This window comes from Ranitomeya variabilis, chromosome 1 (assembly GCF_051348905.1).
Source record: "Ranitomeya variabilis isolate aRanVar5 chromosome 1, aRanVar5.hap1, whole genome shotgun sequence".
Lineage (NCBI taxonomy): Eukaryota > Metazoa > Chordata > Amphibia > Anura > Dendrobatidae > Ranitomeya > Ranitomeya variabilis.
The window spans coordinates 63,439,151-63,453,200 of NC_135232.1; the positions used below are offsets into that span (position 1 = coordinate 63,439,151).

Consider the following 14,050-nt stretch of genomic DNA (forward strand, 5'->3'; position numbering starts at 1 on the left):
TTCCTGATGATTGGACCAGTAGAGTCATCTCTGAGGTTCATTCTTCTGCGTTGGCAGGTCATCCTGGCATTTTTGGTACCAGGGATTTGGTGGCAAGGTCCTTCTGGTGGCCTTCCCTGTCACGAGATGTGCGAGGCTTTGTGCAGTCTTGTGACGTTTGTGCTCGGGCCAAGCCTTGTTGCTCTCAGGCTAGTGGATTATTGTTGCCCTTGCTTATTCCTAAGAGGCCTTGGACGCACATCTCGATGGATTTTATTTCAGATCTGCCTGTTTCTCAGAAGATGTCTGTCATCTGGGTGGTGTGTGACCGTTTCTCTAAGATGGTCCATTTGGTTCCTCTGCCCAAGTTGCCTTCTTCTTCCGAGTTGGTTCCTCTGTTTTTTCAAAATGTTGTTCGTTTGCATGGTATTCCTGAGAATATCATTTCTGACAGAGGGACCCAATTCGTGTCTAGATTTTGGCGGGCATTCTGTGCTAGGATGGGCATAGATTTATCTTTTTCGTCCGCTTTCCATCCTCAGACGAATGGCCAGACCGAGCGGACTAATCAGACCCTGGAGACATATCTGAGGTGTTTTGTGTCTGCTGACCAGGATGATTGGGTTGCTTTTTTGCCATTGGCGGAGTTCGCTCTCAATAATCGGGCCAGCTCTGCCACTTTGGTGTCCCCGTTTTTCTGTAATTCGGGGTTTCATCCTCGATTTTCCTCTGGTCAGGTGGAAACTTCGGATTGTCCTGGAGTGGATGCTGTGGTGGAGAGATTGCATCAGATCTGGGGGCAGGTGGTGGACAATTTGAGGTTGTCCCAGGAGAAGACTCAGCTTTTTGCCAACCGCCACCGTCGTGTTGGTCCTCGGCTTTGTGTTGGGGATTTGGTGTGGTTGTCTTCTCGTTTTGTCCCTATGAGGGTCTCTTCTCCTAAGTTTAAGCCTCGGTTCATCGGCCCGTATAAGATATTGGAGATTCTTAACCCTGTTTCCTTCCGTTTGGACCTCCCTGCATCCTTTTCTATTCATAACGTTTTTCATCGGTCATTATTGCGCAGGTATGTGGTACCGGTTGTGCCTTCCGTTGAGCCTCCTGCTCCGGTGTTGGTTGAGGGTGAGTTGGAGTACGTTGTGGAGAAAATCTTAGACTCTCGTGTTTCCAGACGGAGACTCCAGTATCTGGTCAAGTGGAAGGGATACGGCCAGGAGGATAATTCTTGGGTGAATGCATCTGATGTTCATGCCTCTGATTTGGTTCGTGCCTTTCATAGGGCCCATCCTGATCGCCCTGGTGGTTCTGGTGAGGGTTCGGTGCCCCCTCCTTGAGGGGGGGGTACTGTTGTGTATTTGGATTCTGGGCTCCCCCGGTGGCTACTGGTGGAATTGAACTGGTGTTGTCATCTTCTCTGTTCACCTGTTCCCATCAAGATGTGGGAGTCGCTATATAACCTTGCTGCTCTGTTAGTTGCTTGCCGGTCAACAATGTTATCAGAAGCCTCTCTGTGCTTGTTCCTGCTCCTAGACAACTACTAGATAAGTTGGACTCTTGTCCATGTTTGTTTTTGCATTTTTGTTCCAGTTCACAGCTGAAGTTTCGTTACTGTGTCTGGAAAGCTCTTGTGAACAGGAATTGCCACTCTGGTGTTATGAGTTAATGCCAGAGTTTTAAAGTAATTTCTGGATGGTGTTTTGATAGGGTTTTCAGCTGACCATGAAAGTGTCCTTTCTGTCTTCTGCTATGTAGTAAGTGGACCTCAAATTTGCTAAACCTATTTTCATACTACGTTTGTTATTTCATCTTAATTCACCGCCAATACATGTGGGGGGCCTCTGTCTCCTTTCGGGGTATTTCTCTAGAGGTGAGCTAGGACTAATATTTTCCTCTGCTAGCATTATTTAGTCCTCCGGCTGGTGCTGGGCATCTAGAATCAACGTAGGCATGCTACCCGGCCACTGCTAGTTGTGCGTTAGGTTTAGTTCATGGTCAGCTCAGTTCCCATCTTCCAAGAGCTAGTTCCTATATATGCTTATGCTATGTTCTCTTGCCATTGAGAACATGACACTTATCCTCCTTGTGGAGTGTGTCAATGACTGCCTTCTGGACATCTGTCACATCAGCAGTCTTCCCCATGATTGTGAAGCCTACTGAAACAGACTAAGGGGCCTTTTTAAATGCTTAGGAAGCCTTTGCAGGTGTTTTTTGTTATTGTAATTTACTGATAATGACTTTTGGGTTTTCATTGGCTGTAAGCCATAATCATCAACATTAACAGAGACAAACACTTGAAATAGATCATTCTGTGTGTAATGACTCTATATAATATAGGAGTTTCACTTTTTGTATTGAAGAACTGAAATAAATTAACTTTTTGATGATATTTTAATTTTGTGAGAAGCACCTGTAGATAGATAGATAATAGATAGATTTTGATCTAATCAAAAATTTAACTGCAAAAACGTGAGGACACCATTAGCCTATGAATGCAAAATTTAATTCACTTGGGGTCTATATTTTTAGAGGTGAGGAAGAGATTTTTCAGTGTGACTACCACATGACCAATTCTGCTCCATTAAAAAATGACATAAAATTGCTAAGGCTACGTTCACATTTGCGTTGTGCGCCGCAGCGTCAGCGACGCAACACACAACGCAAACAAAACCGCAACAAAACGCACGCTAAAACGCTGCATTTTGCTACGCATGCGTCCTTTTTTGCCGAAAGTTGGGCGCAAAAAAAATGCAACTTGCTGCGTTTCCTGCGCCCAACGCTTGCGGCCAAAAAAACGCATGCGTCGCAAAACGCAGCACAACGCATGTCCATGCGCCCCCATGTTAAATATAGGGGCGCATGACGCATGCGGCGACGCTGCGGCGCCCGACGCTGCGGCGCCGAACGCTAATGTGAACGTAGACTAATAGATTAGTTGCAAACAAGAATCTCCCACCCCCATGAGAATATAGACCCACTTACAACATTAGTTAAGGTCAGAGGCTGTGGATATTATACACAGACTTGTGACACATTTCTTTTAATGACAAAAGATTCCGCCCCATGATGCTTCCATAGATAAAGCAATAAACCTTAATGACAAAACCAATATTAATGAGTTTCCTATAGGATATAATCGCCAGTTTGCAGTAGCTGCAGTACCGTCTGTCACCATTAGAGGTGCAGTTACAAATGGAAAGTAATGAAGAACATAAGTCCACTGTACGTCCAGTGCAGCATAAAGTAAATGTCAATTACGGCACATCATTTTTATTTAATATATGCCATAGGCAAAATTATATACAATATATTGAATTACAATCTTTTGGTAAAGTAATTGTTACAGAGAAGACACCTGGATGTAAAACAGACTAATTTCCCCTACTTTTGGTGTGTCAAAGGGAAATCACATGCAATTTGCTGATCAGAGTCTGACATTGATTTTCAACCCCACCCCTGCAGAGCCGTGTACATAGGACCCAATTTCAGAATCATTTTAAATATCGAAGTCAAGTCTTTTTGCATCAAATTGATGTGTACTTTAGAGGTTAAAGTTATCATATCCCTAAAAATTACTAAAGCATTTTGTATAGTCACTTTCCCTGCTCAAATCCTGCTTTGTCCTTCTCTGCACTCAGCATTTCAGTCCTCTACAATCCATCATGGCATTAGTAATGGAGAGCATTGTGGTTAGACTTAACCTGACTGTCCAGCCTTTCATGTGCTGAGGGATGATGGCAGCGCTGTGTACATAGGGGCAGTATTATAGTAGTTATATTCTTGTACATAGGGGCAGTATTATAGTAGTTATATTCTTGTATATAGGGGCAGTATTATAGTAGTTATATTCTTGTATATAGGGGGCAGTATTATAGTAGTTATATTATTGTACACAGGGAGCAGTATTATAGTAGCTATATTCTTGTACATAGGGGCAGTATTATAGTAGTTATATTCTTGTACATGGGCAGTATTATAGTAGTTATATTCTTGTACATAGGTGGCTCTGTGCAATATACTACGTGGCTCTGTGCTATATACTACGTGGCTCTGTGCTGTATACTGCGTCACTGGGCAATATACTAAATCACTAAGCAATATACTACGTGGCTCTGTGCTATATACTATGTGGCTCTGTGCTGTATACTACGTCACTGGGCAATATACTACGTGGCTCTGTGCTGTATACTGCGTCACTGGGCAATATACTACATGGCTCTGTGCTGTATACTACGTCACTGGGCAATATACTACATGGCTCTGTGCAATATACTACGTCACTGGGCAATATACTACGTGGCTCTGTGCTGTATACTACGTCGCTGGGCAATATACTACATGGCTCTGTGCAATATACTACGTAACTGGGCAATATACTACATGGACATGCATATTCTAGAATACCCGATGCGTTAGAATCGGGCCACCATCTAGTCGTAGTTATATTCTTGTACATAGGAGCAGTATTATGGTTGTTATAGTCTTGAACATAGGGGGCAGTATTATAGTAGTTATATTCTTGTAATAGGGGCAGTATTATAATAGTTATATTCTTGTACATAGGGGCAGTATTATAGTAGTTATATTCTTGTACATAGGGGCAGAATTATAATAGTTATATTCTTGTACATAGGGGCAGTATTATAGTAGTTATATTCTTGTACAAAAGAGCAGTATTATAGCAGTTATATTCTTGTACATAGGAGCAGTATTATAGTAGTTATATTGTACATAGGGGCAGTATTATAGTAGTTATATTGTACATAGGAGCAGTATTATAGTAGTTATATTCTTGTACATAGGAGCAGTAATATCAGTTATATTCTTGTACATAGGAGCAATATTATAGTAGATATATTCTTGCACATAGTAGCAGTATTATAGTAGTTATATTGTACATAGGGGCAGTATTATAGTAGATATATTCCTGTACATAGAAGCAGTATTATAGTAGTTATATTCTTGTACATAGGGGCAGTATTATAGCAGTTATAGTCTTGTACATAGGGGGCAGTATTATAGTAGTTATATTCTTGTACATAGGAGCAGTATTAAAATAGTTATATTCTTGTACATAGGGGCAGTATTATAGTAGTTAAATTCTTGTACATAGGGGCAGTATTATAGTAGTTATATTCTTGTACATAGTGGACAGTATTATTGTAGTTATATTCTTGTACATAGGAGCAGTATTATAGTATTTATATTCCTGTACATAGAGGCAGTATTATAGTAGTTATATTCTTGTACATAGGGGCAGTATGATAGTAGTTAAATTCTTGTACATAGGGGCAGTATTATAGTAGTTATATTCTTGTACATATGACAGTATTATAGTAGTTAAATTCTTGTACATAGGGGCAGTATTATAGTAGTTATATTCTTGTACATAGGGACAGTATTATAGTAGTTAAATTCTTGTACATAGGGGCAGTATTATTGTAGTTATATTCTTGTACATAGGAGAAGTATTATAGTAGGAAAAAAGCAACAAAGATCAGCTCACCTTCTCTCAGTCCCACCGTGCGGATCATGCATTGCTGCAAGAAGTTGAAGGTGAGGCAGAAGTCCAGCGTGGGTGATGTCCATAAAAAATAACTTTTATTCCATTTTCATTAGGCGGCACGACCGTTGAAACGCGTATGATTTTAAATGTACTTTAAGCCTGTGACTGCCACTGGTATGAAGCACCCGTTTTTGTGTCTCTAGATATAAAGATGGATTTTGGACTTATGCGTTTTTAATGAAAATGGAATAAAAGTTATTTTTTATGGACATCACCCACGCTGGACTTCTGCTTCACCAGTATTATACTAGTTACCGTATTTTCATGTACATCGTGAACAATAGTATTTTTCTCAAACCCCTTTATGTGGGCAGTTCCATATATTAGTTTTATTAAATCCCTTCCTGTCAACCAGTGTACACATTGTAACCATATTTTCTGTCTCCTTGAAGCTGCCAGCTCCTTCTCATACTCCTCTGCTCTTGGTTCTGTGGGAAATGAATGTGATAAATTTTAAGCCTTAGTTAAAGTATTCAGGTCAAGGTAAGGTCGAGCCCACAGGATCCCAGGATGGGGATTTTGATGCTGCTTAGGAATTCTGAATTCTAGGGAAGGTAATGCATAAATTACATGGATGTCTTTATATTGATAGATGCTCAGCTGAGTTCCTGATGTAGAATTTCCTGTCACCTAGGTAATTCAGAGGTTTTTATGGAGTCTCTTTCAGAAAACATACCATACTGTTCAGAGTTTGGGGTTTCTCATCCGGAGATGTCGACTTTGGGTTGTCCAATGTCTTGTCAGGCAGCTTTTTATCTTAGCTTCCAGAGGAGCCTTCAACCTTCGAGTGTTCTCCACCGACTTTCCAAAGTTCGAACAACTGAAGATAGGTCACTGCTGGTTAGTAGAGCTGAATATCAAATGAGGCAATGAAAATGTTTCTTGATGTGATGTCCTTAAGGTCAAAGTAATATCAACTCAGATGCCTAAGTGACCTTGAAGTTGCAACCTTCTGTTTTCTAAGGTTCTCTTGGAGACAACTTGGGTCTTCAATCTGATGGACAAAAGAGAAGTTGTGTCATGAGGATAAGTTAGGAATTATAGGCGGTTAATTTATGTAATCAAGTTGGAAATTGACAAATTATAGCAGACAACATTTGAAATATACCCTAATGAAATTTACAACCCTTCTATAGGGAAAGATGGTGAATGAACCCCCCCTAAGATGCTAACAAGACCTCCTGTCCATCGGTGATCCTTCTTAGTTTAACAGAAGCACCTGAAAAAAAGAAGTAGAATTCCTAGTTCTACGGAAATGGAGACATAACGTATAGCTCTACCAACCTCCAATTCTATTGAATGCAACTGTATGAATTCAGCTATAATATTCTTACTACTAGATGTTCATAGTTGACTAAGCCAAGAAAGAAGCACACACAGGCGAGCCGCAGCTTCTCCAAGTCAGCCTTGGGATAATGCATGGTGGCTGCCATGTTTAATGAGGTCTGCACATATTATTTGCCATCAATTAGAAATTGACTGAAGTGCCTGTGATGTATCGGAAGTGTCTGCCGGAGGTCTAGTGACCCAAAGCAAAGCAATATGGAGATAGTGGAGCAAAAAATTATATGGTTTCAACTCCAATGAAGTAGGACAGTTTTCTTATAGCTGATGAAGGAGGAGAGTGCACTAAATAGACCATGTGAAGGATTACATATATCAGGATGACATACGCATGCTGTACATTACACAACCAGTGCGGAAGATGTCACATAAAGTCACAGATGGAATTTGCAACTCATTAACCCCAATGCAAAAATTTGTCACAAGATCCCTCACTTATCATGTGCCATTTATAATATTGGTGTCTTTATAGGTGACAGAGGAGAGTTTGGGTAACCCTTGTGTTGCTGCTAGTGCCCATTAAATAGTTAAACCTTTGCAACTATTGATGTGGCAGTAACCAACATGGCGGTGATAGCATAGTATGCCGACTCTATCTCTAGAGAATGAGAAAGACCTTACTACAGGGGCAAGTTACGGTTCTAACAGTCATCCCCTAGCCAAATGGCCATGATAGCATAGCCCAAGGCTCCATCTCCAAGCTCAATTCGAAGGGGCATCCACCCTATAAAAATTCATAGTACATTGAGTTGGAGCGGATCGATTCGCAGAACCTGTTCCTGGAGCTAGATCGGTGCTCTGAGGTGCCTGGACATGAGCCATGAGAACCAGCTGCTATGTCCTGGAATTCGCCGATTTTGTTCTGATGCGCATCACACTACATAGATGACTTCACCCCAGGCCAGCTAAGCAAAAGAAGTGCCACAGATACCGCCAGATAGGAGGCAGATCTCAGGGCTGCCAGCCAGTGTCCACAGGCTACTAACCCGGCCGCTGGACTGGGTCTGGCAAATTGTTTTGCACCAACTCTAGTAAAAGACCTTGACTATCAGAACAGCGTGAGGCAGCCATCATGATGACGGCTGATACATCTTGCATAGATATGGAAGAAAGGAGATTTGGGGGATTTTTTGGATGAATTTATCTTCATAGTTGCCAACAGACCTAAATTTGCCAGCAATGTCCTGATTTTTCATCTTCGAGACCCTGTACCCCTGATGAAGCCGAATTAGTGGTGAAACATGTCGAGTGGACTTTTACACACCAGCAAAATAACTATAGCAGCAATAGAAAAGTTGAGAAATTGTGCTCTCAATTAGATATTAAATCGTAAAATTCACGCATTTTAAAGGGAATTCGTCATTAAAAATAAATGGGTATTGTCCACAAGTCAGTGGTGCTAAATACTGAATATTATTTCAGCGTCCTATAATTCTTCTATATACTGTTCATGTATCTTTTTACCTAAAAGAGTAGTGTATCCATTCTCCAGAATGAGACAGGATAGTGAAATCATCAGAATAAACCGTCCTTTGTAGGAACACATTAAGCATCAGCTGAGTTTATTGAATGTAATAGATGTAATAGCGCTCGCGCCTGCTGCCGACGCCATCGCACATATTCCTTACGCTATTAATAAAGCAGTCTCTATAGATGAACATTACGCGTTTCTTGTTTCTCTTTATATTTGATGGCTTTCAGCGAGCCAGCCAGGCGTATGATGATATTTAGACTCGAGTCCCGGCTATCGCTACTGCTCCATTTTCTGCCGTTCCGTGCACATGTCACCTCTCAAGTGATAAATCCATCTTTTCACTGACATTGTCACGCCATAGCACAGACGACAGAAGATAGGCCTGTCAAGTCGCCTCTGTAACACCCACATCGTTTCATCAGAACTGACATAGTTTGCTTTATATACATGTATATATATACAGTATATATATATATATATATATATATATATATATATATATAGAATATATATATACTGTATATATACAGTAAAGACCAAAAGTTTGGACACACCTTCTCATTTTCAACAGGACAATGACCCCAAACACACCTCCAGGCTGTGTAAGGGCTATTTGACCAAGAAGGAGAGTGATGGGGTGCTACGCCAGATGACCTGGCCTCCAGTCACCAGACCTGAACCCAATCGACATGGTTTGGGGTGAGCTGGATGGCGGAACGAAGGCAAAAGGGCCAACAAGTGCTAAGCATCTCTGGGAACTCCTTCAAGATTGTTGGAAGACCATTCCCGGTGACTACCTCTTGAAACTCATCAAGAGAATGCCAAGAGTGTGCAAAGCAGTCATCAAAGCAAAAGGTGGCTACTTTGAAGAACCTAGAATATAAAACATAATTTCAGTTGTTTCACACTTTTTTGTTAAGTATATAATTCCACATGTGTTAATTCATAGTTTTGATGCCTTCAGTGTGAATGTACAATTTTCATAGTCATGAAAATACAGAAAAATTTTTAAATGAGAAGGTGTGTCCAAACTTTTGGTCTGTACTGTATATACCTTAATTAACGCCTTAATACAAAAGGAAAGCTTTCAGTGTATATTAGTGATGAGCGAGTGTACTCGTTGCTCGGGTTTTCCTGAGCACGCTTGAGTGACCTCCGAGTATTTATGACTGCTCGGAGATTTAGTTTTCATCGCAGCAGCTGAATGATTTACAGCTACTAGCCTGCTTGATTACATGTGGGGATTCCCTAGCAACCAGGCAACCCCCACATGTACTCAGCCTGGCTAGTAGCTGTAAATCATTTAGCTGCTGCGATGAAAACGAAATCTCCGAGCACTAAAAAATACTCGGAGGTCACCCGAGCGTGCTCTGGAAAACCCGAGCAACGAGTACACTCACTCATCACTAGTGTATATGCAAAAAATAATTTTCCCCCCATAAACCCGGCGAAGGTCAAAGAGAGTGCCCTGCATTGTCTTATAAATGGAACAGTTGCACTGTTTGTAAAAGTCACATGTAGTATTCTGTATTAGGCTGCCATGTAACATTGCATATACCTTGCAGTGGAAGTGCCTGTATGGCTGCGGGGGTGCCAGGCAAGACCTCCAATATCACTGATGTATAATCCTTTTATAAGTAGACCACGACCTGAAGATGAAGCAAATAGTACTTTGACACTTGTCATCTTTTCTGGGAGTACAGTTTATGGTAGCATCAATTCTGCTGCATTCTTAGTGCTTTTTCGCAGTATAAATAGAAAAACAATCCTTGGCGCATCTTAATTCAGTTTTATGTCCCACTGTTATAATGAAATGAATAGATTTTCATGGTTGTCAATAGACCTGAGTTTGCCAGGAATGTCCTGATTTTTCAGCTGTTCCCTGAGGAAGCTGGATTAGCGGTGAAACATGTAGAGAGGACTTTTGTGTTAGGTGCCGCAGATGTACCACCAACATAACTATCGCTGCAGTAGGAGGGATGAGAAATTGTGCTCTCCATTGGATATTGATATTGGTATATCCACACGGTAGGGACGTAGTCCACTAGTTGTACTGTAATAATTTAGTTATTGTTGGGTATCGTTCATGATAAATATTACCTAATGTAGTAGTTATGGTGTAAGAATGGTAAGATATTTCTAACCATTTGGACAACTGTGTTTGGTTTTTTGGATACAATCTCAGACACATTTAAAGCTGTCATGGGTATAATGGAGGGCAGGGTTAGTATAAACCATCCCCTAAGATAGAGTGTTTCAGTGCCGCTTTGTGGCATTCCTCGGTGGGACAAGTTTGCTCCCAAAAAGACAAGGGTAAGTTGTCTGGCACACTGGCGGACACAGACCCAAGAGGGCCCCTGTGTGACAACAGTATATGGACCCTTTACAGTCCAATAGCTCATCATAGTGCACAATCCCATCTGCCATGGAGGTGGAATGTGGCCCCATTACCTCTTGGGCTCCTGTGTGGCTACACAGATTTTACCAGCGATATATATCAGCCCATGGTATGGCATGCAACTCCCAAATTAGATGAAAGATGAAATATCTTTATGTTATCCATATCGTGTTAAAACTAACCACACAGTGTGTCTGATCATCTCTTAGTCGTGAATGAGATATGGGATAACTTCCCGGACACTTAGGGTCTGACCGCTTGGACCTCTGTTGTTCCCAAGAACAGGGTCTCTGAAAAGTGCCGTTCATCATGCGCCATCACTCCATTCATTAACAGGGGTGCCAAAGACCACCCAAATGCAGTGCTGGGCTTCTCGGAAAGATCCACAGTAATCAGGGCATTATCTCGTATCTCATGGAGATGGGATAACTTCCAAACTTGAGATAACCCCTTTAAATAGATGTCTTTTATGATTTTTTTTTTTTCAAGATTTACCTGTGCAAGGTCTTTCTTGAATTATTCTCCTTAGGATAAGTTAACACAACAGTATTTTCGGTCCAGGTGCCGTCCATAAAAAAAAAAATGTCAACATTCAGATGCGAAATCGTCCATTTTTCTTGGACGTGGGAACTTAGCCCTAAAAACAAGGTAAATGTTATTACTTAACAAAAAGCTGATTTTCTACTCAGGAACTAGAAAAAATATGTGGTGGAGGAGTCATGGTATTCATATGTGTAGTCACGGCTTTTGTAGGAATCTACATTTTTGGATATGGTGAGTTGTAGTAATGTTCCTTACATCTTCTTTAAATCTCCAGTTTCATCGATGTTGTAAATCGCATTTCGTTCACGTTTTTTAGTAAACTCGTTCCCGGTTCCAGTCAACATTTATAACCGCAGATATTTACTATGTGGATTTAATGCAGCTTCAAGAGATGGAGGCCTCTTTCATCTTCTGCCAGGCTCTCGCCTTCTAAGAAACCTGTTAGAAGTTTGGTTCTTCTGAACACCTTGCTTGGGCCACAGCTCTCTGCGCTCCTCCCATAAAACAACACTTAGGGCCCTAAACTTAAAAGGGAATATTCATCAGCAGTCGGTGGATGGGATAAACCAGCCCGAGGATGTTTTACTAGCAGCTGGTGTCCAAAACAAATTTGAAATTAAGATGATGGTGAGGTTTTTTTCCTTTTTCCGCTCTACTGAAGATGTGAGTAGAGGAGAAGATGCTATAAATATTGGACTTGGGACGGAGGACCAGATCTGGTTTGATGTTGGTTTTAAAGTTACTGTAATGATTTATGTAAAGTTGTAAACTCATCGATGGACTAGGCAGAAATCACTAATATGAAGTCAGGAAATTGGAAAGAGTCAGAGCCACCGCAGGGAAGATGGGAAGGATGGTTGTGAGGTTTTACAGCAGTGAAAATGGAAAATGAAACATTGGTACAAAAAACAACAATAATAACAGCAAAAATTATACTATTACTTATAACAATAAAGCTACTAATAAATGTAAACAAGTTGTACAGCTTTATATGTGCCGGCGCTGCGACATGAAGAATTGAAGCAATATGTAAATGAGCCCATAATAGAATTGGGGGCCGGCCTTCTTGCACCACATTCATAGCTTGAAAGATCTGGCCACTGCTACATCAAGGGTTTAGGCAGCTGAACTCATGTGCATGCAGTATTATTGCCTGGGCCAGTGAATGTGTTGCTCTTACCAATGGCTAGGCAACTGTACTGCTATTGTACTGCGCATGCATCACCCAGGCAGTGCAAGATTTCGGCTGGCCAAGAGTCTAGAAAGCCATATACGGAGCATCCATTCAGGAAGGCCAGGAATAGTAATGAAGGCCGCTGGACTGCATTGACCAACCCTAATCCACCTCTGAACTAATTTGCTTATTGCTTCAAAACATCATTTCTCAGACCCGAAATGTGAGATTCACCCAATACACAGCCAAATACCGTAACTAGTTACATTTACAAAATTGTCCTCACAGGTTCTCATTACATTTTGCAGATATTTTGTGACTTTTGGTGCATATTCTGCAAAGTCTGTGACAAATAAAAGTACAACATTGTGTAGGACTTCCAAAGTGTACATGTTAATTACGTTGTCGAATAGATTTAAAATGCACCATAAAGGTACTTCTGCTATTTTTGAAGACACCAGTAGGGAAACTGGCCAATGACACTTAGTAGGCCTTCATACCAATTTTGCATTTGGGCCCACAGCTTAAAGCTACACCTCTGCTGATGGTAATGAACCCCCTACACCTTGGGGAAGTCCAGGGAAATATTTATGATGAGTATGAGGGGGCATAACAAGTGCAAAGGTGACCAAGAAGTTGCTGCACCTTGAAGAACTCTTCCATACACTGCTCATGATGGCTCAAAGAAGTGGCCTTCAGAATCATAAGCCCCTTGTGAATTCAGAAAATCTTGCATACTTTACTAAAAATCTTACATTTAGTTCTGGTGAAGATGATGGGTCAAAACAGATAGTCCTGATTATTTTGAGCTACATTAGAATTGAGGACATTTTGCATATACATAAGCTGGTGAAGTTGATGGGTCACCATAGAAGGGGTCCTAACCATAATGACCTCCCTACGAAATGAGTGCATCCTCTATACTCATCATCTGTTAAAGATGATAGTTCACATAGTTGTTCCTGATGATCACGAGCTCCCTATGAATTGAGGACATCCTGCATACTTATAATTTGGTGAAGATGATGGGTTAAAAAGATCGTCCTGATGATCATGAGCTCGCATTGAATTGAGAACATTTTGCATAGTCATCATCTGGTGACGATGATAGACCAAAGAGATGGTCCTGACGGTCATGAGCTACTTACATATTGAGGAAATCCTGTACTCATGCTTTTGTTATGATTATGGGTCAAAGACATTGTCCCGATGACGTTGAATTCCTCATGAATTGAGGACTTCTTGCATAGTCATAATCTGTTCAAGATTATGGGTCAAAGAGATTGTCCTGATCATGATGAGCTCCATAAAGATTGAAGACATCCTATTCTCATAATCTGGTGAAGATGATTGGTCATAGAAGTAGTTCTGGTGATCATATGATGAAAACTTGTTTTTTCTACTAAACATTTTAATTGGATTAATGGTTTTGAATTTAGGTCATAGAAGGAAATATGGAGCGATGAATTAGCCATGCTTGTATTGTAAGATATCCAGGACCCCATGTGCGCCGGTTTTCTCCGGACACCTAGGGTTTTGCCACAACAGAAAATGAGAGTAATTTTTCCAGAACTG

The 14,050-nt window shown here is 40.9% G+C and overlaps 1 protein-coding gene across 29 annotated transcripts in view; it reads left to right on the forward strand.

The window, feature by feature from the left end:
• Positions 1–14,050, forward strand: part of CELF4 (CUGBP Elav-like family member 4) — a 1,364,246-nt gene that overhangs the window by 1,011,826 nt on the left and 338,370 nt on the right. The gene's annotated exons all lie outside the window — the stretch shown is intronic.